Source organism: Aedes aegypti, chromosome 1, assembly GCF_002204515.2.
Source record: "Aedes aegypti strain LVP_AGWG chromosome 1, AaegL5.0 Primary Assembly, whole genome shotgun sequence".
Lineage (NCBI taxonomy): Eukaryota > Metazoa > Arthropoda > Insecta > Diptera > Culicidae > Aedes > Aedes aegypti.
This window is the reverse complement of record NC_035107.1, coordinates 159,251,151-159,275,464: the sequence shown is the minus strand read 5'-3', so window position 1 is coordinate 159,275,464 and position 24,314 is coordinate 159,251,151. Positions and strand designations below refer to the sequence as shown.

Sequence of the window (24,314 nt, the reverse complement as noted above, 5' to 3'; positions counted from 1 at the left end):
AATTTTGGTCGACCCAATGCTGAGGAAATTAGATATGATTTTTCACCGTGTTTTTTGAAAAATGTCACTACTTTAAGTAAAAATTTAGTATACAAAATTTATTTGTTTATTTGTTTATTTGGAGCAGGGAAAAAAAATTAAGAAGAATAACTCTTTGCCTTTCGAATGCGGCTTAAAGAGTTTCAATTGGACGTGTAATCACAGAGATATGGCCAGAACACTTTTGTATGTTTTTCAGGGGGTGAACTCAAACTTTTGCACGGGAGTGTATATATTTTAATTGAAGCAAACGTGTTTGATATTAGAAATAAAGTGCTTTTATAGGTTGCTTTCAGCTGCTTCTACTAGAAACAAGCATTAGTATTTTTGTCTCTGATAAAATTCTGTGAATGAAAGTATTTCTTTTGATTTTATTTTGCTTTTTTGTTTATAATACAGTGGATGTACTCAACTGCCACTGCGGGTTTCACTTGGTATTATAAGGACTGTCATTAATGTTGTTCTTCAAAAACGGAATAGATTTTGAGGAAAACGTTCAATTTTGGGTACACATTTATTGTCCTCCTGCACTTCGTATTTCTTATTTATATTTCGTCAGCACACCTTCGAACAACTTTCCAGTGGTGCATTAACAAACAATTGAACTTCTTTTTCTACATCTATAGTTTTTATTTTTACATCTTGTCCGTTTGAAGAATTAATCTTTCTTTTTTTGTTTTAAATGAACAGAATTTATATCCGGGTGTCGGTGTAGATGATTTTTTTTATGTTTATGACGTAAAACTAATACAACATTTTTATTTTTTTCATTTACAGACGACGCAGTGAAGTGTGTTCAACTACCATAGAGCAAAGTAATAAAAAAGCTTTCACCATGCTCGTTATCAACTATTAGCAGCACACTAGAGGAAAAATATAAATACCGGAAGTATTTTTCTAGCAACATATTGTAAGTACAACCTGATGGAAGAGCTATCCTCACTTTTATTTGACAGTTTTGAAAATTTGCATGTTTTTTTTTGATACTTTGGAAAATTTGTGTCTTTTACCATATTAGTAAAATAATTGACAACATTTATGCTGAAATACTAACCATATCGTTTCAAATGATATTTTAGCAACCCACGGTGGTACATTAAAAAAAATACAATTAAAATTGTTGTAATACAGTCAACTCCCCATAACTCGATATTGAAGGGACCATTGAGTTAGGGAGGTATCGAGTTACATCGAGTTACAGAACACAAAACTAGTGCAACTGCGCTCTAAGGGACCATCGAGGTGGCCATAAAAATTAACTTTTACTATAGTTCTCTTACTCGATATCGAGATACGAAATATCGAGGAAGGGAAAGTTGACTGTACTAGTTAAGGTGAAGATGAAACGAAGCCAAGCTTAAAATTTTTAAGAGCACTTAATCGATTGGTCACTAGCTGATGGTGGTGAAAATTTGAACTTTGGCTTCGATTCATCTTCACCTTAAATGTAATAAATAATGGTACTCTCATTGGTCTGAAAATTTCATTGAAATCCAGAAATTATGAACTTTAGAGTTTTTGCATATGGGGATTTTATTTTTTTGTTTTCCTCTGACACTACTTACTTTGAAAAATCATAACTCAAGAACGAAGCATCGTAGAAACAAAGTTTTTTTTTTATGAAAATGAAGCAAATTTTCTCAGGAATAAAAAAAAAATATTAACTGGAAAAAGTTTTCTACACAGTTTTCCACCGTTGAGAAAATTTGTAAAGAAAAGCCGGAAAAACTATGCTCCAACTCGTGGAAAATTTTCAAAAAAATGTTTTTGAGAAGATAATTTCATAAGCTTTAATCGCTGAAATTTTCGAAATGTATTTTTTTTCGTTTTTGAGTTATGGCCAATTTTGTAAAAAATGTGCAAATGTGCCATTTTGAGCCTTTTCATAACTCAAGAAAGAAGCATCCTAGAAACAAAGTTTTTTTTATGAAAATGAAAGCAAATTTTCTCAGGAGTAAAAAAATATATTAACTGGAAACAGTGTTCCACAAAAATTTCCACCGTTGAGAAAATTCGTAAAGAAAAGCCGGAAAAAATATGTTCCAATTAGTGGAAAACTTTCAAAAATATATTTTTGAGAAGGTAATTTCATAAGCTTTAATCGCTGAAATTTTTGAAATGTACTTTTTTTCGTTTTTAAGTTATGGCCAATTTTGTAAAAAATGTGCAAATGAGCCATTTTGAGCCTTTTCTTTGAAAAATCATAGCTCAAGAAAGAAGCATCGTAGAAACAAAGTTTTTTTTTATGAAAATGAAAGCAAATTAAAGCTTATGAAATTACCTTCTCAAAAATATTTTTTTTGAAAATTTTCCACGAGTTGGAGCATGGAAAAACTATGAACGATGTCCAACTCTCAGGTCCAAAACATATTATTGTTTTTGCCAACATTTTTACTGTATAACAGTTTTACGCTTTCGGAGAAGTTGTAGAGGAAATACAGTTTGATAAGGCAAACAAGTTTACAGAATTACATTTGGCAGTAGAACTGACTGTTTTTTCCAAATTAAACTAATACTTTTTTTTTTGCAAAATGAAAGATATGGGTTTTTTTTTTTAATTTCCGTACGGGTTTGGGCCGAAGGGTCTCAGATTTTCATGAAACTTTTTCCACAGGCAGGGCTCATCAATATATGAATAAAAAAATTGAGAAAAATTCAGGGTCGCCTATTTTCCCGGAAAACTCAGTTGGAATTTCTTTGTTTTCCTCTGACACTACTTACTTTGAAAAATCATAACTCAAGAACGAAGCATCGTAGAAACAAAGTTTTTTTTTATGAAAAATGAAAGCAAATTTTCTCAGGAATAAAAAAAAAATATTAACTGGAAAAAGTTTTCCACAAAATTTTCCACCGTTGAGAAAATTCGTAAAGAAAAGCCGGAAAAACTATGCTCCAACTCGTGGAAAATTTTCAAAAAAATATTTTTGAGAAGATAATTTCATAAGCTTCAATCGCTGAAATTTTTGAAATGTATTATTTTTTCGTTTCTAAGTTATGGCCAATTTTGTAAAAAATGTGCAAATGTGCCATTTTGAGCCTTTTCTTTGAAAAATCATAACTCAAGAAAGGAGCATCGTAGAAACAAAGTTTTTTATGAAAATGAAAGCAAATTTTCTCAGGAATAAAAAAAATATTAACTGGAAAAAGTTTTCCGTAAAATTTTCCACCGTTGAGAAAATTCGTAAAGAAAAGCCGGAAAAGCTATGTTCCAATTAGTGGAAAACTTTCAAAAATATATTTTTGAGAAGGTAATTTCATAAGCTTTAATCGCTGAAATTTTTGATATGTACTTCTTTTTCGTTTTTGAGTTATGGCCAATTTTGTGGAAAATTACCATATGAGCCTTTTCTTTGAAAACCCATATTTCAATCGAAACATCGGAAAAACAAAGATTTTTTATCAAAGCAATTGCCAATTTTCAAAACATCTGAAAAAAAGATATGGGATTGGTTTTAATGAAGTATAAGTCGGAATGGATGATATTTTCATGAATAATTACACCGCTAAGAATAACTGAAAAAAAACTGTTTCTGCTCAATTTTTCATTACACTGAAAAGGGATTCTTTCTTTTCTATGGAACAAATAAGATTATTAACATTTTTTTAATTTTATTTATTCAATTATTCAGTATATAACTTACATTTTCATCTTAATACTATCTATTTTTTCAACCGGGAAGATTGTCTTTGGTTGCTAACACCAGAAGATTTTCGTTTCTTTGTATTATGAAGAACAAAGCATGCTGTATTTTCTTGGTTTTCATGTGCATCTGAGAATTCACTAGCAAAAATGCTTCGTTCGTCTTTTGGTATAAATGAATGATATTTTTTTGTTCCAGGAATTGGAAATTTTTCAGCCTCTGAATAGTCATTTTCAGTTGCATAGATAAATTCCCAATCTTTTTTAAATTGGTCTTTCACCTTTTGCGACACAGACCAGTCGAAAAATTGTTTGGCGTTATTAATTTCTGCTGACTTTCTAATACTAGCATCTCTAGCCATTCGCTTAATGTTGCCACCGATACCATCACAAGGACCTTTTCCATGTGAGGTTGGGAAAAAGTGCCATTCTGCTTTAATTTCAAAATCATTTTCATGGTTGCATACATTTTTGAAATTTGATTTATTTTTGTATTGCTCTCCGCAACCATCAGAAAGATAAATGATTTTTTCAAGCTCGTTCAGATTTTGCAAGTTTTCAATCAAATCATTTACATTTTCCTCTTTGTTGATAATTTCACAACGAGGAGAAATAATCCAAAAACAATACTTAACTTCATCAACGTTATTTTCATCTAAACGATTGGCAACAAAATCTAATTTCTTTAATTTACAATCCTCACAGGACCTCAAGTAACAATCATCTGTACTGTTTGGACAAATAATTTGACTAGTCAAAAAGGTGTTAAGTTTCTTATCTGTATTATGAACTTCAAAGCAATTAGTTTTTTTCAATGCATCAACCATGAATTTCATATTCTCATGTAGCATGCAAACACATACATTCATGGCCGATGAATCCTTTGTATAAACACATTGTTTTGGTTTAAGTTTCCAGAAAGATGTGAATGAGACAGATTCCTGTTCACTCTTACAGGATTCCAAATATTGTTTATATAAAGTATCCAAAGGGTCAAGCAAAAGGCGTTTTTGGAAATTTTGGCGCACTCCGTTGGGTAACTTAACGGATATGGTATCTTTCAAGCCAGGAAATGGCCGACTGATATCATCCCTTAGGTAAAAATTTGAAACTTTATCTTGGACATTCGATCCATGCGAGGGTCGTCCTACTTTTGAAAGTGGTTGAATCCCTAAATTGTATTTTTTTGATTCAGTTATAACGTGTTGAGACACGTCAAAATAAGCTCTAACTTTGGCATATGACCAATTCCTAGGAAGTAATTTTAGAAGTTCAATTTGCTTTTCAGGTTCGGCTTTTGAAACAGCTGAGTTTACATTTAATAAAACGGAATTAAAATCCTCTGTAACATCGACAATATTAGGCGGAAACCAAGTCTTTATTTTACTCAAAATTTGATTGAACATTTCGTCCATGGTAGCATTGCGATAGTTACTACTAGAAGCATCTAATCGTGAAGATTTTACTTGAAAAGTAATTTCCAAGAATTTAGCAAGCTCTTGTATTTTTTGTATATTATATGTAGAACCTACTGACTCACCCAAGGAAGGAGTTTCCTTTGACGATGCCAACGAAGATAGTGGTGAAACTTGTTCCTCAAACACCATTCCTTCTGCAAGATCCGTTACGGGAGCCTTCTGGATTCATGCAGATTTTCATCTTTTCCGTAATCCACCGAACTCCATTCGAATGAAACTTGGTCATGAGACCATGGCTAATCGAGCGTAAATTTGTCCTTACTGATTTGTGGCCGTCCAGTCCGAAGGGATTACAGCATAGCGAATAGTATTCGTAGTATTGAACTTTGTCCATTTCAACAGCTTCGGTAATAACGAGTAATATACAGCTGACAACACTTGCACTTTCTCACTGCTCTTTGTTAGTTTTTTGGTAAACTTATGATTCTCAAGCCATTTCAACGTTTTAAACCAGAATTGGTAAATACCTAATTGCCATATTGTCTACCCATTGATTTAACTGTCAATTTTGTAGTTACCTAACAGGTAGCTGGAAAAAAATGCCTACATTATGATTGAAGAAATCTTTGTTTCTATGCTGTTTCGTTCTTAAGTAGTTTTGTTTATAAACTTATAAATTTGAAAATAAGCTTTATAAACTTATAAATGTATAAAATTGTAAACAGCTCATCTTGGCAATATTTGATCATGTTTTAGGAACGAAAAATGAGCGTATTTAAAAAAATGTTTAGGATTGGATCTTATTGATCGCTCTTTTCAAATATACTTTGTTTGTAAGCTGGAATAGCTAATCGGGTTATCATTACTTATTTTCCTCAACGGTGAAAAATGTCCTGGAAAACTTATTCCATTTCAAAAAATCTCAAAGTTTTGAGAAAATTTGATTCCGATTTGCCAAAAAAATGTTTCTGTGACGCTTTTATCTTCAGTTATAATTTTTGAACGAAAAGACTTGTACAAGAAATCTGGGCATTTTTCACAAAACTATGACCAAACGCAGGAATTAAAAAGAATACATCTTAAAAATTTCAGTGATTGAAATTTATAAAATTCTGTTCTCAAAAATATTTCTTTGAAAATCTTACACGAGTTGGAACATAGTTTTCCTGGCTTTTCTTTACGAATTTTCTCAACGGTGGAAAATTTTGTGGAAAACTTTTTCCAGTTAACATTTTTTCTATTCCTGAGAAAATTTGCTTTCATTTTCATAAAAAAAAACTTTGTTTCTATGATGCTTCTTTCTTGAGCTATGATTTTTCAAAGAAAAGGCTCAAAATGGCACATTTGCACATTTTTTACAAAATTGGCCATAACTCAAAAACGAAAAAAATACCATTTCAAAAATTTCAGCGATTAAAGCTTATGAAATTACCTTCTCAAAACTATTTTTATGAAAATTTTCCACGAGTTGGAGCATAGTTTTTCCGGCTTTTCTTTACGAATTTTCTCAACGGTGAAAAATTTTGTGGAAAACTTTTTCCAGTTATTTTTTTTTATTGCTGAGAAAATTTGCTTTCATTTTTATAAAAAAAACTTTGTTTCTATGATGCTTCGTTCTTGAGTTATGATTTTTCAAAGTAAGTAGTGCCAGGGGAAAACAAAAAATTTCCTACTAAGTTTTCAGGGAAAATAGGCGACCCTGAATTTTTCTCATTTTTTTGGAAAAAGTTTCATGAAAATCTTAAACCTTTCGGCCCAAACCCGTACGGAAATAAAAAAAAAATCCCAGTTGCGAGATATGGGTGCCAGTACTTGTTTTAAACAAATAAAACTTGCAACATTCGCATTTTCGAATGAAATTTTTAAGAAATATCGAAAATTAACTTATCAATATTACCCTCAATTACGGTACTCTGATCTGAAATATATTCTAAGAACAGTACAATGAGAAGTTTGTTATCAGGAAAGTGCAAACTAGTTTGTGGTATGCTTGTACGCCGCTAAGACAAGATGTAACAACTGAATTCTTTCTATAGCACTATAGTTTTCTTCTACTTTTTTATGATCTTTGTGAAGCTATAAATCTAATATGCATAGATGAAAATTGAAAAGGAAAACAGAACACAGATGGTTCAGATGTTAAGTAACATATTAAATATTATAATTTATAATTGTAATAAGTATTCATTGCTGGCAACGCCATTTTGCGGACCAATCAGGGGTTGACCCGATTTGGCTTCGAAATGTAAACATATTATCGAGTCTGTCTCAGGTACGCTGTAAATATATTCATAATAACACAGCGTTACAAAAATGACATTTTTGCGTGTCTTAAGGATCAAATTATGTGTTTCTAGTAGAGCTTCTGTATCTGATGCCGTTTCTAGTAGCCTTCTGTATCTGATGGCGTTCTTAGAAATGTTAAAGCACGTCACAATTTTTAGCCACAGGTCACCAAAGTTGTACAAAACACTGTTTTCATTGATGTTTACATGAAATTTAAGGTATGATTTATCAAACTTTGTTGTGATCTAATCAGCTTTGCATGCAAAATATGGTTTGAACATACATTTCAGATATAATTTGGTTGAAAATATACGATTAAATTTAGGTAAAATCGATTTTCCTAACATGCTTGCAGTCTTCATACAAAATACTTCATTTCTCTTATATGGCAAAAGACGATACTTTTCGAAACCATCAAAAAATAACTTTTACGCATCGAAGATGTTATGAACTCTGTTGATAATAATTGTTGTACACATAAAGTTTGAATGTTGTGGCAAATTAAGCGAATAAATTGTCATGCAAACTGGCAAACATGTAATTTGCTCATCAGACTTTCCATTCCAGGTTTTCATTAAGATTATCGGACAATACTTTTGAAGCAGTTAAGCTTTCGTTTCGTTAATAATTAATTACACGCACTGCTACAGCGCTACCTCCTAGCTCAATGCGAACATACCTACTTATCAAAAGACTTGAATGGGCCTGCAGCGATGAGTCTCGAACAAGCTTCCGGAGAGCAACACAGGGGCGGCCCGGAGGGGCCCAGATAGCCGTAGCGGTAAACGCGCAGCTATTCAGCATGACCATGCTGAGGGTTGTGGGTTCGAATCCCACTGGTTGAGGATCTTTTCGTAATGGAAATTTTCTCGATTCCCAGGGCATAGAGTATCATCGTACCTGCCACACGATATACACATGCAAAAATGGTCAATCGGCAAAGAAAGCTCTCAGTTAATAACAGTGGAAGTGCTCATAAGAACACTAATCTGAGAAGCAGGCTTTGTCCCAGTTGGGACGTAACGCCAGAAAGAAGAAGAAGAAGAAGAGCAACACAGAAACTTGCAATGGGTAGATCAGATATGTACATACTTGTCGCTGAGAGTGGCGAGCCAGAACCTTGGACGCATCGAAGAAGAATAGCTATGAAAGTTTAAGGCCATCTTCTATTGAGATGGACAGTATAAGAGAAAAAGAATTACTTTGACACGAAGATAATGACAAACTGTGATGAATCACTGCTTCACGATTTTCATTTATGATTATGCGTAGAGGAAGTTAGTCAACCGGAAGATAGTCTTTGTGTAGTGATGTTTTTATATAGGTATAGGTATATAACCAAGAATGATAAGCTACTTTCTGTCAGTTTCTTGATGAGGATGTAAAAATGCCTTCATTGCAAGATGCTTTCATATTTTTGATTTTACCCAAAATCCGTACCAAAAACATCGCTCATGGGGGTGAATAGTTTTTGAACATGATATGGTAATAGAATGGTAATTATTATTTGTCCGATTCGAATTGTAGAATTTTGAATCAATATATCGAGAATTACATAACTATTACAATACAGGTTTGTTTGGTGCGACTTTGAAAGTTGATTTGAAGCTTTCGCGCGGATATGAACTGTTAAATTTCAATCAGATTATCCAAATTATAATCAATAATTCGAATAACTAAACAGTTTTAATTGATTATGTAGAACATATGTTATGTCTAACAAGAATAGTATTCGTTTTCCTTCAAGCGTCGGATGCCTTTCGAATTTCATAGGCAAGGATATAGTGGTTTGGTAGAGAATTAGAAAAAGGGTTTCGTTGATTACTAAATTCTTTAATATATTTTAAATAGTGGTGAACGCAAACAGGACTTCGATTATTGGGGAATCTAATGAATACATTTCGAGATAGATCATTTTTTTAGCTTTTAACTGTCTATCACGTTTAAAATATTAAATGTTATTTTTAAAGTACGGAGCGCTTATTGATTCTCGGCAGAAGACCTAACTCAATACTTTGTAAACAACAGCTAAAACCATGCTCATTTTATTATTTAAAATAAAGAACTTGCTTTGAGTTTGATAAAATAGATTTCGTTGTAATCCTTTTATCAATAAACTTTTTATTTGTAAGTCATTTATTTAATCCTACTAGAAATATAACAAGTTTATGTTTTATTAGAGCTGGTTTACTGCAAAAAAGTGATCGCTTGTCTCGATGCGTGTGAAATTTCTTGGAAATCAAGGAAATGATTTATCTTTAATCGCAGTACGTAGTTGAGCAGAAATATAATTTGAAATGGAGCTCTTTGTTGGAAATATCATGATCCTTTCGGTCAAGTATTTGTTTACTTTTCTTGAACGTAGCATCGCACTTCCCTTTGAACTACTTTGAAGTTAACAATAAAGCAATTGTATGATTTTTGTGCCTCTTCCAGTAGGTCCAACTGCATACTTATTGTTCCGTAATATTTGTTTTACATATATTAGTCCATGCCTAAAGTCTAATTTGCAACTAAAAAAACGCTATGAGATCTCTCTTCGATTTCTGGCAGAAATTTTCTACAGCGAATCCCTTTCGGATTTACCATTATGTTTTCTTTTGCGTACAGAAAAATCGTTTTGAAATCACTCACAACACTTCTGCCTCAATTTCCCACAAATAAAAATAGGCCAATAGATTACTTTGAGGCGGGAAACCGAGCCTAAACATATTGTTCTACTTTCTAAAATAACAAAAATATAAGATTTGTTAATTAAAAAGCAAAAAAAAAAAAATGCTGTTTTGAGCTTATTTCATTTTACGTGACAACTCTTCACCACCGCAAACGGCGGTGTAAAGTTTCCACTTCAAGTAGAGTGTCCATCCCGGGACATCCCGACAAAAAATCCCGGGATTTGATAAGTTTCGGGATATCCCGTTAACCGGGATTTTTGTTCTGACATCCCGGGAATCCCGGGATTCCCGAAATGTACGTATAGTTTGATGAAAACCACGAATTTTCAATGAAAAACAATAACATTTTCCCTCACTATCAAGCCTTATTTCATAAAATAGAAAAGCATTATGAAAAGAGAATAAACGAGTACCTAATTATTTTCATGAAAACACCCATTCACCAAGTAAAAAACACATTTTTTTTGTCTAGTTGCAAAGTTTCAATGCTTTTCTTTTCAACATTAGCCAGGGTTATAAGCCTCAAGCAAATTTGAAAATACACCTCAACTTCATCAAATAATTGTCAGTAATTAACATTTTGTATGATCTTCTACAATATCTTCAATGATCTGTAATCGATTCATTATTATTTCTCAATCACTTTATTCTAAAATCATAATATTAAATCAATTTGCTTCAAACATTTCGAAAGTCATCAAATGTTTGAAGCAAATTGATTTAATATTATGACTAAAATTTATACCATACTTTCATGCATAAGTGTTGTAGAGAATTTGAAAAATATCTTGCGAACCCGTTATTCGTCAAGCTAAGTTTTGATTTTTGTCAAGTTACTTCATCAGAATACATTAAATGTGATTTGTTATAATTAACACATTATCTTGGAAAGTTACATTATCTTTTTTTCTAACATTAAAAAAAGTTTTTATTGTCGAATTTGTACTTTTACTACAACCAAAATACTAGTTTTATTGAAAATTTGAGGAATTTCCCGAGATAAGCGCAGATTTTTGTCCCGAATCCCGGGACGAGCAGAATGGCCGGGAAATGGACACTCTAACTTCAAGTGATTGCTTTTCTCGATCTTCGCCGGGTAGCGTGCCATTCGTAATAGCTCGTGTTCATGCGCGCGATCGCTTGCGATGAACTTCTCCACATTTTCTCACTTAGGTGATATCTGTAATAGGAAAGTGATCACTTCACCGTTTTGTCACCGTGAGTGAAATCCGTAATAGGGCCCTTGATAAAGCCCAAGCAACAGGTGAAGCTGCATCGAAGCCAAGCCTCAAATTTTCGGGAGCACAAGTTTGGAGAGCCGGACAGCGGATCGGTCTGAGAGTTTGATCAAATGGTCAATCGCTGGTGACCAATCGATCAGATTTTCAGCTTGAGCTATCACTAGTTTCAGTTATCTGGTACTCTAGATCTGTGCTCTTGAGAGTTTGATTTTCGACTTCGTTTCATCTTCACCAGGAAAATCGTTTTTTTTGGCATCGTCGCATTGTCGAAGTTTTTTTTCTCGTTTTAGTTCGCACGCGTTCTAGTGCAATCGAGTTCAGGTTTTCGCGTCGCCGTAGTGATATTTGATAGTGTCGACATAGACTCGTACATTGACATTAAAATCCCATACCTTTCTTTTTACCTGAATTATATCATTATAAAAAATTACCTTTGAATGGTTCGACGCTAAAAGTGTCGATTAATCATATGTTGACGTTGTCTTTAGAGTACTAATAGGTGATTTTATGAGCGAAGGTTGCATGAATCGAATCATTTACCAAGGTGAATCCTGATCATGCAGCTATTATCCCTCATCACTAACGAAACTCTTTCCCTTGACAACCATTATCAGGTATCAGAAGGCCTCTGGAGCCAGCCCCCCGCCATTTGGGAGATTTGTGCCATCGCCATATTTAGCCTATTTCATCATCTACCCGATGGGAGAGGAAAAGGAGGGGAAAGATGGGAGGAAATAGGAGTGGGATCCCTTGAAGAGGGAAAATCGCTTAAGTGAAATGAGAGCATGTAGCTCCATATCACAATGGGTTCGAACAGCGTCCTTAAAAGGGCACTGCAAAACGCATGAGCGTAAAGAGAGCCTGTAGGACATTACCACAGCGGGTTAAGAATTACAGGAGGACCTGAATATTCAGGTGTCTGAAATCAGTTTCACTTAATAAGTGTTTACCAAGTATTTGGAATCGCAATTACGTGAAAACTGGACAGTTACATATCAGGTGATAAGAAGTTCCATAATCGGAGTCACAACTATCACACACAAATGTATCAGCACGCTGAATATTTGCAATGTGATAGTTGAGTCGGCAGTGGCCAGTCAAGTTTGTAGCCAAGAGACTGCAATTCTGCTTTGACAGATTTGTTAAATACTTAGCCACCTTTGGGGATGGCTCAGTAATGTCCAATTTTGATTGACGACATGACTCAAAATTATTCCAATATTACTTGTGCTAAGTTGCCGCCCAAGAATTTCTGAAGCTTCACCCAGCACTTCGAAATTGGAATAGCTGGCTCAGGACCAATGAATTCATGCGATGCTCCATTGCGAGCTAATTCATTCCCAGCAATGGAAGAATAGTCAGGTATCCGTACAAGGTTTACGGAATTCACTGAATTCAGTTCCTCAAATTGAGTTTGACATGCGATAACAAGCTTAGACCCTGAGTTGACAGAAGTAAGAGCTTTTAAAGCAGGCTGATTATCAGACATAATCCTTTACAAATAGCCAGATGTCCACTCTTCACGTGAAGGGAGTTATTCGGCAAATTTGCTATAAGGAAATTGATAAGCAACTGTGAGTTCACTCGGAGTAAGAGCAATTGTGTCCCAATTCACCAGAAGTGGAAACATCCAAATCACGAGGATTTCCAATGGACGGAGAGAATCCATGGAATTTGGTCACAATCAATTCTCAGTTTGTGGAGTATGAAAATATGCAAAGTCTACGAATTTAGATTCATATGTTCATAGAAGATGTAGAGATGATCAGATAATGATTCATCATCTGATACATGCCAATTCGACAAATCGTGGCTGATTCTGTTCGAGCAGCCGTTGGGGATGGTTCATCATGTGGTAAATACACCACAAAACGAAAGACGTATTACCTATTTAGACACCAATAGAAATATCCTGGGAGGGAGGCACCGATACTACACACAAAATTTGAAACATTTTTTTTTTTCAAACTGCAAGATAACTCCAGTTTGCTAACGACAATCAAGGCAGGCTTGGGGAAAATCGCTAATTTTCATTTGCTGTGTGCCTTCGATCTTTCTGGACAAACATTGAAAAAGGGCCACAGTTTTCCATGCGTTCAATTTTCAGTTTTATTGAAAACAGTAAAAAGAGCCTCATTCCAATACGTTATATTTAATTAGAATAAACGGTGCTCTCGTGACGTTACTTTTGAATGTGCATGAATTGATTCTAATTCGATTTTTGCTACTTTTGATTAAATGCAAAAATATGCATTGGCTAATTACGCGCTTTTTTCATGTTTGTCCATTGTTTAAGATCCGGGCTCACAGTGACAGTTCGTGACAGCAAAATCTCGGCTCACTGTGACGTAGAGAAATTTTGTATTGGTTTCTCCCTCCCAGGAAATATCAATTGTGACAGCACATACATCTCTTGTTGTTAACTAGAAATGAGTGTAGCAACGATAGCGCTAGTCAGTGCGCATCGTACCCTCGTGCTGTGCGTACACGAATTCTCTCTGCTCTTGGAAGTTTTTTTAAAAACTACCTAAAGCAATAAAACAGTAATTTTCAGTGCTACAAAAACAGTACTTTTCAGTGCTAAAATTAAAAACGGTACTTTTCAGTGCTACTAGAACAGTACTTTTCAGTACTATTTTTTCTACTACAGTGGGATTCCGTTTTTGGCAACAAAGTCGAAATTTTCAGTTGCCAAAAACGGAACCGTGCTAAAATCGGAACCCAATTTTTAAATTTTATTTTTGATTTTAAAAACATCATGAGAATGTTATTACAGCATCCTTATGGAACCATATGACATCCAGACTTCGGAACAGTCCACTTTGAAGCAGATTCCTTTAGGATTGGACTCTGCTATGAAGCTATAGCCACGTATTGTTAATTGTGACATACGTTCTACATACTTTTAATCGTTTTAATGTCTTCAATAATTGTTTATAAGTTTAATGTACACTGTTTATAGTTGTGGGCCATGTGAAATAAATAAACGCATAAGTGACCTTTATCCATATTAAAAAAAAAAACAAATTTATTACTGTATTTTTTACGTCTTTGTAAGAATAAAAATTAACTGGATATTACAAAACTGTATGAGTGTTCATTAAGATAAAAATCAGTTTGAGTTTTAGGCGTAAAATTTAAAAAAAATCTACAAGTTAAGAATGACTCCTGTAATTTATCTTTCTGACAAAGTAAAGCATCTCATAACAAATAATTAACTGCAATCAATAGGGCAAACTTGAACAACTACAACATGCTATCCTTTTTACGTAGAATAAGTAAACGTGCTTCTTATCAAACGTGTGAGATAGTTGATGTGTTGTAACCAACGATAAGTTCCGGCCCATGTGATTCGGATGACGGGATTCCGCATCTGCGACAACAATTTTGCAGATGTTGCAGGCAAATTGGTGAGTTTGTTCCGTTTTACAATGGCAAAAGTTCCGCAGATCGTTTTTTCGTGTTTTTCGATTACGGAATGCATTTAAATGGTCGAAATTCATTTTTATTCGATTTAAACGCGTTTCAGCTGGACGGTTGAAAAACTTCGGTGGTGTGCAATGTCATTCGATTATGTTGCTCGCTCTTACGGGAGGGCGAGAGCCGGAATCGTGATCAATCGTGTTCGTTTTTTTTTGCGTTGTATGGTTACGAAAAAGCATGTAATGTTTATCACTTTATTCTGTTGCTTGCCCCTAAGGGGACGGGAGACGGATTCAATGATCAATCAGTCGTTTGTCGCAAAGTTGGCCATGCGTAGTGGTATTTTTTTTCTCGGTTTATGCGTCGTGGACAGTCTCTCGTTTCGTGTAGTGCAGACAGCATTTTTCTTTTCTTTTTTTGTAAGCATTAAACCGATGACCCTGGAGGGATCGGATCTGCTTTTTCGGAGCAGAATGTCACTTCCGTCGAACGCGCGACCATTCCCTTTTTTTCACGGGAAACAATATTGTTCATACTATAAATAAAGCATTGTTCCATTCTTTTGAATGCCGGCATTCAAAAGATTAAATTTAAAACAACTAAACATCAAACGCTCTGTGTCTATCGCCATCTTCTCAGGTGAATCCTGACCAAATACCTTTCCCAACCCCCAACTCCGTAGCACTTATGAGGGCGTCGCTGAGTCGGTGGCCTCTCATTAAATAAGTGTTACATCAACATTTCCTCTCCCTTTCCCAAGTTACGGTAAAGATGGGCGTGGCCGGGAATAGCGATATTCATGGTTTTGGTTTTCTTGTTAAGGATTGGATCAAGGTTCACTCCCTAGCCCTGCTCCTGAAAGCAATCTAGATGAGATTATCAAAATAAAAAAACATGAATGTTGCTAGTATTCAATCTACGAAGTATACCGTAACTACGCTAACGCTAATAAGCAAATGAGCTTCTTATCGTTTTTATTCGAAATGAGCTTCAGTTGTGTTTTCGAAGTTGAGCTCGATATATGTTATAAACCTATGAAAATTTACAGGACTCTAAGTTATTGCTAGGAATCTACAAGTCTCGCTTAGGATTCTGGTAGAATTTGACATCTTAATATTCGACTGCGATTATGCTGAAAATTGTCAAGTCTCCGATGAACATTTTCATATATTTATTATTTCAAGGCTACCACTAAAACTCAACAAAATTCACTGAAAATCTTTTAAAAATCCCCAAGATTTTGCCAGAAATACTCAAAATACCACAAGAAATCTACATTATCACGCTTGGAATTTACAGGATGCCGTAGAAGTTCTAAGAGTTTATTAGGAGTCACCAGATTTCGCACAGCATTCTCAATAACCAATTACACAATCATTACAGTATCCACTAGGAATCTCCAGACATACTACAGAATCCTTTGAAATTTCTAAAAAAAACCCGTAAAATCTATGAAACCCCTGAGGGTTCTCCAAGAAACACATAGACTCAGCTAGTAAGGAACATTTTGATAATTTTATGGGACCCGTATCTTTGATTACAAATTTTGTATAGAATGTAGGATCATCTAAAAAAAAATACGATTGTCGTACAGAACACAATAAATTGCGTTTGTGAACTGCATAATCATTAAAGCAATTTATTTTATGAAATTCTTTAAGATACACGATGTTTTGCTTTATGTATAATTCTTTAAAAAATAAGAACATCGAGCTAAAAAAGTGGGTCATAATTGATTGAAACTCTGTGTGAGTCATGCACTTTTTGTTGATCTTGTGTCAGGGCTTGTGCTTTGTTAAAACGAGCAGTTTCCAAATCTGAAGGAAAGTGGTTATTATTAAATACTGGCAGACTCAAGTGGGCTGGTTACATAGTATGAATGCCTGAAAAAGAAGTTGGTCTCTGGTTAAGATCTGGAGAATAATGAACCCATGACACGTTTCGAATGCCTGTCTAATGATTCCGAAGTAAATAAGCGCGTATGCGAGTCCGTAGTAGTTGATGGGATTTGAGAATATCGGAAAGGAAGGAGTTCTGGAACATAGTCGATTTGTAGCTGACTTGTTCTTTAAATGACTTAAGCATAATACACGATAATACTTACAAAAAATTACATATATTAGTGCTATTCAAAAATGTTGCCAAAAACGGATCCATTTTGTTGCCAAAATCGGGGGGTGCCAAAAACGGAGCATGCCAAAAATGGAGCATGCCAAAAACGGAATCCCACTGTATTGATCCCTTTACGATCTTTGTTTGGACCCGTGCCTTCGATTTTTCGTTGGACTCTTTGGCGAAAGCTAGCGGTGCTAATCCTTCTTAGACACCGTCTTGGGAAAAAACCTCTCGAAGGTCACGTCTTCTTATTCACTAAATATGATTACAACAACACATAAAAGGAAGGGTGAATCTCTGAATTCACAACTTCCTTCCAAAAAAGTGGGATTTAAAACTGTCACTAAACGTGGCAAGAATGGAAGAAAGAACGTTTCTCCGGAATGCAAACTTTCTTCCAAGGGTGAAATGAATAATAATGATAATTGTATCGAAATGAGCAATCAGTTCGATGCTCTAGACAAATTTTCCGAACACCAAATCGAAGCAGCCTCTAACCCAGGCTCTTTGATTCAAGTGAGAAGCAAAGAGTGCCACCAATCGTGGTCAGTTGTTCCGAATTTGGGGGATTTAGGCAGGAGACTCCATTAGGGGAATCAAGGTTTCCTCCAAAATCGCAAGAAAGGAGACTGTCGCGTTTTGCCGGAAACTCTTAAAGATCGTGAACTTCTTCTCAAACATCTTGAAGAGAAGAAGCACAATTTTTTTACTTATGACGTCAAAACTGAACGTTAGTTCAAAGTTGTCTTGAAAAGTCTCTCAAGTGACTATAAGTCATCTGAAGAGATCAAAAATGGAATAAATGATTTACTTGGATTTTCCCCAGTCCAAGTAATCATTATGAAAAAGAGAACCCAATCTGGCATTGTTCGGAAAGCTCAAGGCTTTCTCAAGAATTTTATTTAGTTCACTATAGCAAAAAAGAACTAAATAATATTAAAGCTTTAGAAAAAGCAAAACTTATGTTCGATGTCCGTGTGACGTGGGAACATTTCCAGAATCCTGGAGGAAATTACCAGAACCCCTTTCAGTGCCGTCGGTGCCAAAAGTGGGGTCATGGTACAAAAAATTGTCGCATGGATGCTAAATGCATGATTTGCGGAGGTTCTTCTCACGCCAAGGACGTCTGTCCAGTGAAGGAAGATACCACCAAGTTTATATGCTCTAATTGCGGGAACAATCATAAGTCCAATTTTTGGAATAGCCCTTCACGCAAGAGAGTCATTGAGGCTCGTGCCAGGCAGATGAAAGATAATATCCGTTACGATAACGGTCGTTTCCGGAATTTGCCTGGTAGAGTATCGAACAATGCTCATTTTTCAGTTAACGATCGCTTGATCATGAATCATACCCATCAGGAAGATCATAATCATGCTCATTCACAAACTAATTTCAATCCGTCGGGTAGCCGTTCGAATCCTTCAATTTCGAATGCATCTACCCACGGTAAATCCTTTGCCGATATCGTAGCAGGTAATTTGAACTCCTCCCCTATTCATACTATGAGTACCCATTCTACTTGTTTCAAATGAAATGAAAAAAAACCCTACCGCCACAGGTAACTCCTACTCCACTTCTTCGTCTACCGAAAATTCTAATGGGAAATTATCAGATAATGTACCCACTTCAAGTAATATGTCTGCCTCTGATTTTATTTTTTTAACTGAACAATTGAATCTAATGATTGATGCAATGTTCAAAGCCACCACTATGACTGAAGCTGTCCAAGTTGGTGTAAAATTTACAAATCAAATTGTTATTGGATTACGTTTTTCTAATGGATCCAAATAATAATTTAAATATTTTAAATTGGAATGCTCGTTCTTTGAATGGTAAAGAGGACGAGCTGTTTCATTTTCTTATAGTTAATAACGTGCATATATCACTTATTACCGAAACGTATTTAAAACCTGGATCTAAACTCAAAAGAAATCCTAACTTTTTTGAAACTAAAGTTTTTAAAACTTTAGGTGTTCCAGTTGAAACACAACTTGGCAAATATACTTTCATAGCTACCTATTTGTCTTTTCAATGCTCTGGACAGCAAGTTAATTTGCTCCAAACTGACTTGCGAAAATTGGTTCGCAATAATTCATTTTTTTTGTCATTGGTGACTTTAATGCCAAACATCGGTCATGGAATAATTCTCAAAGTAATTCCAACGGCAGAATTTTATTTGATGAGTGCTCTTCAGGATATTTCTCAATTAAATACCCTGATAGCCCTACATGTTTTTCCTCTTCTAGAAATCCATCTACGATTGATTTGGTCTTAACCGACTCTAGTCATCTTTGTAGCCAATTAGTTACTCATGCTGATTTTGATTCTGATCATGTCCCTGTTACATTTCAAATATCACATGAAGCGATTCTCAATCCTATCAGCTCCACTTTCAATTATTTACGAGCCGACTGGAATATATATGAAACGTATATTGACTCTAATCTTGATGTTAATATTTCATTACAAACTAAACTTGATATTGACAATGCTCTTGAAACTTTAACAAATTCCATTGTTGAAGCCAGGAGCATTTCAATTCCAAAATGTGAAGTAAAATTTGAATCCGTGATTATAGACGATGATCTTAAACTCTTGATCCGTCTTAAAAACGTGAGGAGAAGGCAATTTTAACGCACTCGCGATCCTGCTATGAAAAAAGGAATTGCAAAAAGAAATCAAGAAACGTTTTGCACAATTAAGAAACAAAAATTTTGAAAATAAGATTTCTCAATTGGACATTGGCTCTAAGCCCTTTTGGAAATTATCTAAAATTTTGAAAAACCCTCTGAAGCCAATACCGGCATTGAAAGAGGAAAACAAATTATTACTAACTAATTGCGAAAAAGCTCAAAAACTAGCTATGCAGTTTGAAAGCGCGCACAATTTTAATTTAGGACTTACTAGTCCAATTGAAAATCAAGTTACTCAGGACTTCAAAAATATTCTCAATCAAGAGAACGTTTTCGAAAATGCCTGTGAGACTGATTTGGAAGAAGTGAGAACTATAATTAAACAATTCAAAATTATGAAAGCTCCTGGCGATGATGGAATTTTCTACATCCCCATCAAGAAACTTCCAGAAAGTAGCTTATCATTTTTAATTGACATATTTAACAAATGTTTCCAATTAGCATATTTTTCTGACAAATGAAAAAATGCTAAGGTTGTTCCAATTTTAAAACCAGAAAAAAATCCTGCAGAAACTTCTAGCTATCATCCAATCAGTTTGCTTTCCTCCATCAGTAAGCTTTTTGAAAAGGTCATTTTGAACAGAATGATGGTCCACATCAACGAAAATTCAATTTTTGCCAATGAACAGTTCGGATTACGCCATGGACATTCGACCACTCATCAACTTTTACGTGTAACAAATTTGATCCGTTCCAGCAAATCTGAAGGCTATTCTACTGGTCTTGCTCTTCTATACATAGAAAAAGCATTCGACAGTGTTTGGCATGAAAGTTTGATTGTAAAATTAAAAAACTTTAATTTTCCAACATACATTGTTAGAATAATTCAAAGTTATCTGTCAAATCGTACACTTCAGGTTAATTATCAGAACTCCAGATCTAAAAGACTTCCTGTAAGAGCTGGTGTTCCTCAAGGCAGCATTTTGGGACCAATATTATACAATATTTTCACATTGGACTTACCTGAGTTACCTCAGAGATGTCAAAAATCTTTGTTTGCGGATGACACAGGCCTCTCCGCCAAAGGACGAAGCCTGCGTGTCATCTGTAGCCGATTGCAAAAAAATTGATTATTTTTTCTTTATACTTGCAAAAATTGAAGATTTCTCCTAATGCTTCCAAAACTCAACTCATAATTTTCCCACATAAACCAAAAGCTCTTTATTTGAAACCTTCATGTAGACATGTTGTCACGATGAGAGGGGTTCCAATAAATTGGTCAGATGAAGTTAAGTATCTAGGGCTCATGCTAGATAAGAATTTAACTTTCAAAATCAAATTGAGGGCATTCAAGCCAAATGTAATAAATATGTAAAATGTCTCTATCCCCTTATTAATAGAAAATCAAAACTTTGTCTTAACAACAAGCTTTTGATATTCAAACAAATTTTCTGGCCAGTCATGTTGTATGCTGTACCAATATGGACTAGCTGTTGTAATACCAGGAAAAAAGCTCTGCAGAGAATTCAAAATAAAATTTTGAAAATGATTCTGAGGCTTACTCCCTGGTATAGTACCAATGAATTACATAGAATATCCAATGTTGAAACATTGGAACAAATGTTAAATAAAATCATTAATAATTTCTGGAAAAAATCGTTGCAATCTTCTATTGCCATGATTAATGCGTTATATGTTTAGGTTAAGTTAGGTTTTTTTTCCTCTTATAAGCAGGTGAAATCAACTCACCTGTAAAAAATATGAACTGCTACGGCAAATGAAATGTAATATGTTGTTAACAAAATGTTAATAAAATCTTAAATTTGTTTTACCAAATTAGGATGATAGTGTTTTCTAATATCACAGAACACCTAGATATAGGAAATGAATGTAATGTTTGAAATGATACTAATAAAGAAATTAAAAAAAAAAAACTATAGCGCTATTTACGAGCACGCATGCACGAAGCCTGGCACGCAAGTTTGCCTAGATAGAAGTTTACGAAAGTTTTTGAACTAACGCCACTTGAGCTGTACCATTGCTGATCGTTGCTGATCTGTTATGCTGCATATTGATCTAAGCTATAAACCTAACCGTAGCCTCTACCCAAACTAGGCAGGATTAGGCCTTTTGCAATTTCAGCACGAAAAAGACCAGCAGCGAAAAAAAACAGATCGGTATCTATTGAAAGTCGCTAAAGACAAAAAGCACAAAATACACTGTGTAAAACGCATAATGCGAAACTATAGAGGTGAAAATTTAAACAAAATAACAACGTATTAATAATCCCACCCTTATTTAGCCTCAGGCTTGAGACTGAAGAAGGGCAGCCGATTATCTCGGAGAAACACAAGGTCACCTGTACCATTGCTCCGGGTAGCACAGAAAGGACATAATACTGTAGAGGGCGTCCTGGTACTCCACAGTAGACTGGCCCAGCTCACTATGGGAGAAAAATAAAGTTGTATAATTCCACGGTGCACCCCTTAGAATTATTCTTTAGGGTTAGAGGAAGACTCCCTGGAATTTCCAATTCATTCTGTCGTTCCATGAGCTGGCGCAATTGAATTGAAATTCATATGGGATTTTCAGCTCAAACATATGAGAAACAGCACATCATTTCCTGTTTTGGTCAGGAAAATTGTAGATCGCGTTCAATTGAACCCATAATGTCAAAAACACTACTTGATACCATAGCGAACAATATTCTAGAAGGTTGTATGACGATTAAAATGGAGAAAGTTGGTGTTGTAGTGGATTTGCAATACTGCTTAGTATTTCTTCAACATAGATGAATGGTAGCCACTAAGCGCATCATAGCCACCTATGACGCTGGGCGAGCTGCGATACAAGGTACATGCATATATGTGATTGTACGGAAGTGCTGATCTAAGCCTAACTTTCAACAAAAGTTAATGAAAACGAGCTTGAATCCAGATACAACCTTCTGCAACTATGTTCATTAGGGTATCAACTAGTGAATATGTCATTCTGGGCCCAATTGAACGCGAATTACTAGTATACGGAACGAAACAGTGACGAAGGGTCAATTTCAATATATTTGAAACGAATATTCCATGCAAATTTCGAATTGAATGCGCCAGCTGGGGAAGCATCCAAATGAGTTGAAATTTGGAGAGAGCTTTCTAGGGGGTGCCCCGTTGAGTCTTACAACTTTTTTGTTTAAGGGCCAGTCTACTCCACAGGCTTCGTTTGTGATTAGGTTTTATTTAAACCCCCTAACCATTCATTCTTAGGCACGGTAAGCTCAAAGCCGCATGAATTAGGGGTCGCCTGTGAGGTGGACTATTACCACCGGAACAGGCAGTCCGTTGTGTTATTTCTTAGCCAATTGAAACAACTGCTACCGACACTACGCGACTATCTAGGCTGTTCGGGAAAAGGAAGTTAACATTGATGATTAACTCCTGACGTGTCCAAACAGCCCCAAAGTTCGAGTTCAGGTTTTCGCGTCGCCGGAGTGATATTTGATAGTGTCGACATAGACTCGTGTACATTGACATTAAAAATCCCATACCTTTCTTTTTACCTGATTTTTATCATTATAAAAAATAACCTTTAAATGGTTCGACACTAATAGTGTCGACTTACCATATGTTCACGTTGTCTTTAGAGGTGATTTTTTGAGCGAAAGTAGCATGAATCGCATCACTTACCAAGGTGAATCCTGATCATGCAGCTATCACTAACAAAACTCCTTCCCATGGACCATGGACCATGGAGATGCAAAGGTGATCTCGGTCTCTGATAACAATGAATGTCACACTAACGTCATTTATTGCTTCCTTTCCCGATGACCGTAAGGACGTGGCCGGCACCGTTATTGACTTTTTAATGTTAATGTCTATAGGAGTTATCGATTTGTGCACATTGAAGATGGCAAGCTACTACCAAGCTGCATTTCTTGGTTCCTTGTGCAACTTCGATTACTCTGGTCAATCACGGAGTAGCAACTACGAATTGTACAGTCATAAATGCTTATGCTTATGCTTATGCAACTGCAGTCGATAGCTAGTACTTGATTTAAATGTATAAAATAAAAATCTTTGAAACAGAGAACAAAAGAGTTACAAAAGATCAATAACATTTTAATCTAACTCAAAACATTTTTTAATATGTTTCTGACCTTCAAAATGCAACTTTGTTTAGTAACAGTTTTTGTGAATCTGCAGTTGTTTGAAAAATATTAGACTTGCAATATTTCCTTCAAGGAATAAAATATTTTTCTCAGTATCAATATCAGATCAATGTTTCATCTGAAAAAAATGTAACATTTTAACTTTACTTTTTAAACAATTTATGATATTTTTTAAAATTTATTGATTCCTTATATGGCTTAAACTTGAGCATCGAACCCAATCAAATGTAAGAAAACGTCACACAATTTGACTCAGCGTGATGGTTCATGCGTAAGAAAAAAATAAACTTTTTGTTATGGTCTTAGAAAAAAATAATTAGTTCAAAATTAGGATGATAGTGTTGTCTAACACAGAACACCTAGATATAAGAAATGGATGTAATGTTTGTAATAATTTAGTAGAGAATTAAAAAAATAGAAATCTTGATGGTGTATTAGAAGAAAAGGAACGTATTGTGGAGAGTAATGTTTTCGTAAATAGAATAACACATCCTTGAAACATACATGCCTTAAAAAAAGTTGAAATGTTTGAAAATCGTTAAAATGTTCACGTTTCGCCCTTAAGTTTCAGCATTTTCAACGAGTTGGCTAAGTCACTTATGACATAACATGTAACCTTTCACAGAAGGTTCCAATAATTGTACCCGTCGATCAACCAATAGAATTCACTTCTTTTGTAAAGAGT

The 24,314-nt window shown here is 34.9% G+C and overlaps 1 protein-coding gene across 3 annotated transcripts in view; it reads left to right on the top strand.

Moving 5' to 3' along the window:
• LOC5564418 (ABC transporter G family member 20) overlaps positions 1 to 24,314 on the top strand; it is a 182,222-nt gene that overhangs the window by 55,906 nt on the left and 102,002 nt on the right. For all 3 annotated transcript variants that reach the window (XM_021852380.1, XM_021852376.1, XM_021852372.1), the window contains exon 2: positions 817 to 949. The gene's annotated coding sequence lies outside the window, so the exon portion shown is untranslated. The remainder of the gene's footprint in view (positions 1 to 816; positions 950 to 24,314) is intronic.